Here is a 4,968-nt window from a genome sequence, read left to right as displayed (position 1 = left end):
GAAAGAAAGAAAGAAAGAAAGAAAGAAAGAAAGAAAGAAAGAAAGAAAGAAAGAAAGAAAGAAAGAAAGAAAGAAAGAAAGAAAGAAAGGAAACAGTCATGGAAGTCTATTAAGTTTTAGTTACATGGTGTTTGGCAATGATAATACAACATTTAGTTGGAAGATCCATCTCTCTAAGTTCTGATTCAAAATCCATGGCAATTAACAAGCAGATTTACATAGATGTGGGATTGGGCTCCAGTTTTAGTCTTACTAGAGTAAAAACTATTAGATTATGCTAGAGTGATACTCATAAACTCTGAAGCTCCTAAAAAAGTAGAAGTTTCCAAAAGACATAATGTATACATTAAAGAAAACAATGCAATAGCTGTCTTTTGTATAGTTCACTTATTTATTTTTAAAGCTGACTTTGTTTCTCTAACTCCCTAGAAAAGCCTTTTGAGTCTCTTTGCATTACAAATAAATGACTACTTTGGGTGTAATCTCCCAGGGCCTTTTTGGAGAGAGGAGACATTAAGTATGTACAGTTTATACTACAAAGAAGAACTTTAGCCAATATAATAATGCTTGTGTAGAATGATAAGTGCTGACCACACACAATTTCTGTTGACTTGATTTGTAGCTGTGTGTGCTCAGGATCTCTTGTGGTTTAAAATCCAGTGTGCTACATGATGATCCAAAAACTTAGTTCAGTCACTGGAAAAAGGCAAATCAACAACAGAGGTCTTAGTTTGGTTTATGTTTGTCAATCAGGAAAGAAGTCTTTTGGCTTATTTTGTTTGTGTATGTGTTTTTTTTTTTTTTTTTTCAAATGCTATACTTACACTAGTATAAACCCTAGCATAGAAAGAGATTTAATAACATAATGATGCTTAAAATGAGCACAGCTTAGGCACATTATATGTAGGGATTAGATACATTAATAAATATCTACCTATGCATGGCTGTATGTGACTATATGTACAAGATAGGTAAAATTAGAATTATCCTCACAGAGAAAACCAAGGTACTAAATACTAAAATGTTAGAGTGAAGCCACCTTGTCTTTGAAGCCTGTAACTGTACTGTTAGAGTACGGTTCAATTTTCAGGAGAAATCTTGGCTCTTGGCTGTACTATGACAGAGAGCCTCTTCCTAATTGTGGGTCAGTCATGTCTCTGCTGGAGACTTGTGCTGTGTCAGCCTCTACAGCACATCCCTCAGCATGAAACTTTTTCATAACATTGATGTCCACATCATCCCACTTTACTGATCTTATACACATTTGATCACAATATCAATGAGTAAAGTATTTGACCCAAACTGCATCTGATGGAAAGCAAAAGTGAAAGAAAAAAAATAATTTGAAAGCAAAATTACCAAGTATCAAGGCATCTGCTCATTGACTCCTGTGTGTGCAGTCAAGGACCAGAAATGTTTTCCAACCATCCCCTTGAAAAACTACTTTATTTAAGTCTTCTTTGCAGTGATCTGCACATATTATATGTAGCATAATTCTTTTGTTTAGAGGGGAAAAAAAAAAAAAATTCCCTGTTATATCAGTGGTGTTACACCTCTTCATTTGCTAAGTTTCTTGTATGCTGGAATATATGAAAAGGCTGGGAAAAAGAAAAAGAAAAAGAAAAAAAAAAAAAAGTCTTTTGCCTTTGTTCACATTCATGGACACCTTTAAGAGATTCTACTTTCTTCGCTAGATTACCTCACATCAGATTGAATCCGTATCAGTTTTTAAACTGCTATAGCATCTGAATTGGCTGCAACAGAATGTTGACTCATTACAATTCTGAAAAAATCACCTCCTTACACTAACAAAAGGGGCAGTGTATCTTGAGAACTCTGTGTATGACAAACTGACATATACAATAAATACGAATTTTACTACAGACACAGATTGAAATTATATAGTTCATTTGAACCTTTTTCCAACTTCAGCTTAGTCCCAGCTAAAGCACACAGGAAATAAACATGTTGAGCTGTCTAGCACCAGGCAACTATCCAGGTCCTGTGCTGTCTAGCGCTGGGCTAGGCTTATCCATCCAATCAACATTAGGAAGTTTATTTATGTGAGGCAGATATATTAGTAATAAATGGATTTATTCAGTAGCTTGCTGGATTTATACATGTACAAGATCATTTAAGTTTAAGGAGACTTAAAACTGAGTGACCCACTATTTGTATGCACTGTAGGCTGAAGCTCTTATAGAAGGTCTACCCTGCTCTTCACCAAAGAAAAAAAAAAAAAAAAAAAAAAAAAAAAAGTCAATGGGATATTTGCTGGAGGAATACCTGCAAAAGACTTGGGAACTGTTGAAATGCAAGCAGGCATGCAGTTTGTTAAATGGCAAACCCAAGGATTACGGTGTATTAGTATCCATTGTAGGCAATGTTCCATACCTAAGGGTCCGTTTTGATTTTTACAGACCCAGATAGTTTGTAAAAGAGAAAGAATTGATAGAAATACATTCAAAAGGGATATTTGGGTTTCCTTTCTCACACCTATTTGTACTTCATGCAGATTTTGTTCTAAGGCATGCATTTGAATTGCAAGTCAGGTCTGTGCTACGTCGAAGCCTGTTTTCACTGATTCGTCTGTTGTTTTTTTGGAAAACAAGACAGAATTCACTTTAATGCTATAGTTTAACCAATTCAATCAGATAGTGAGTGGCATATTCTCACCTCATTTGCAGTTTTTAATTCCAATTGGACATTGCTTTTGAAATGTCCCTTCGCTTTTCCCCCCTTATGCTGCCACTTGAAAGTTGAAATGTAGCAAGAATGTAATGTTAGGTGCCAGTTTTCTGAATTACAGGGTGACTGCTTTAGCTGATCCCAAAAAGCAAGTGTCTTTTTATACCGCATAAAAGCCTGAAATGTTTACATATCAAAAGGCTATAGGCCAATTTCTGTCAAAATTATACATGAAGTTAAGCAGTACAAGCAATTTATTTAAACACTAGTCATTGTAGAAAAATTCAAAACCATATGCTCTTTTAGCAGTTTTTCACAAATGCATTTGACCCATGACTTGGCAAGACATGCATGCTTCATAATTTACTCTAAATTTCAAATCCCCTTGACGTTTAAATAAAAGATCTTCATTAATAAAGTTTATATGAATGAAAACTTTAGAAGCTGATATTGTTAGAGGGAAATTTTAGAAAAAAACGCGTTTCTGCCTCTTTTTCAAATGACTGACTTTCCTAATCAGTTCAAGATAAGTTTATTCTGGGAACAAATTACCGTAATTTCGCATTGTGAGATTTTTTTTTTTCGGTGAAGTAATGATGCAATCAATTTGAAACAAACTCGGGGAACGCCGAAGGGCGATGGCATCCGCACGTGAGAGAGGTGCTGGGAAGCGCTCTTTCCGAGAGGTTTTTCGGGGAGGGCGATGCTCCAAAACCTCTGCTCCGTCTCAGCATCTTCCCGGGCAGCGGCGGCTGAGGCTCCCCGGTCGCTTTCTCCGGGAGGCCCCGGTCTGTGCCGCCGGGGCTGCGTGGGGCCCCGCGGGAGATGCGCGGCTGCGGAACCCCGTGCCCCGCGGCAGCCGCGCCGGGCAGGCGGTGCTCTTTGCATCCCCGGCATTTAGACCTTAATGCCCTAAAACAAAAAAAGCCGGGCGATTTCTCAATGAGAGCATTTTCATAGACTTGTGCATGGTGATTGCTTTGTATGAAATCGTGTTGGGGTAATAATATTGAGAATCAGTGCAGTGTTTACTTTATTTCATACCTAACAGCTTGTTCTGCGCGGTGCTATCCTCCTCTTTAGATCTCCCTTTCAGCCCATGCTGTGACTGTCCTCCAGTAACAAACAATTGCTTAGCAACACTATGCAGCACAATTTGCTTGCGTTTCATTTGTTATTACAATTTCATCCCGACATTGTGTGACAACTGATTGTTTGTTTAACGCAATTTTACGTTTGGAAAGTTCGCGAGGAGCGGATGTGAAATGAGAAACTCCTAGAGCAGATTTTGCGAAGTGGGTAGCAAAACCAGGGTTTGCACGGCAAGACTTCCCAGATTAAAACAAAACAAAACGAGAACTTTCCCAATGGGGGTGACAAGATCTTTGTAAAAAAACAAACAAACAACAAAAAAAAAACAACGACAAAATAAAATAAAATAAAATAAATAAATAAATAAATAAAAGATTGGGAAGAAAGGTGGGCATTGCAGCCTGGCCGACCATCCTTCAGCAGAGCCTCAGAGATCGAAAAACTGCTCGGGAAGCTCAGAAGCTGAGCTCTCGAACAGCACAGGCGGTGTGTGCCCTGCCCGGCTGTCCCCCGGGGGGGGACGTGGAGTGGTCCAGAGATGCCCTCCCCGGCCGCGCGGAGCCGCTTCCACCTGGGCGAAACGGGACAGGAGCAACGGGGACGCCCAGGTGGAAGCGGGGCGCAGCACCCAGGGAATCCCACCGCGGTCCTGGGGTCACTGGGAGGGGCAGTAATTCGGGGCGCCAGGGGGGGTCCCGATAGAGCGGTGTCCCCGCTGCCTGGGGCTCAGCACGGCTCGGCCCGGCCCGGCCCGGCCCGGTGGGTGGCTCCGAGGAGGCCCCCAGGGCACCCGCGGAGGAGGCAGAGCGCGGAGGGAGCCGCCGGTGCCCCCGCGGCTCTCCTCGGGCTGGGGTCACGGCTCGCCCGAAGCCCCCGTCCCCGCCGGGAGCTACAGGGGCCGCCGGGGAGATGCTACCGAGCGTTGCAGCAGGGCCGCTGGGGACGTGGACGAGCATCCCGATGGAGGAATTAAGCCCCGCGCTGCTCTGCGTGCGGCGTGACTGAGCCAGACCCCGAATGTTACTTCCCCCCCTCAAAAAAAAAACTAACAAAACCAACAACCCAAAACAAAATCACACAAAAAAAAAACCACCACCTTTGAATACACACACACAAAACTAACAAAAAAAAGAAAAAAGAAAAAAGGAAAGGAAAGAAAAAAGAAAAGAAAAGAAAAGAAAAGAAAAG

The sequence above is a fragment of the Oxyura jamaicensis genome, chromosome 5 (assembly GCF_011077185.1).
Source record: "Oxyura jamaicensis isolate SHBP4307 breed ruddy duck chromosome 5, BPBGC_Ojam_1.0, whole genome shotgun sequence".
Taxonomy (NCBI): domain Eukaryota; kingdom Metazoa; phylum Chordata; class Aves; order Anseriformes; family Anatidae; genus Oxyura; species Oxyura jamaicensis.
This window is presented reverse-complemented; position numbering follows the sequence as displayed.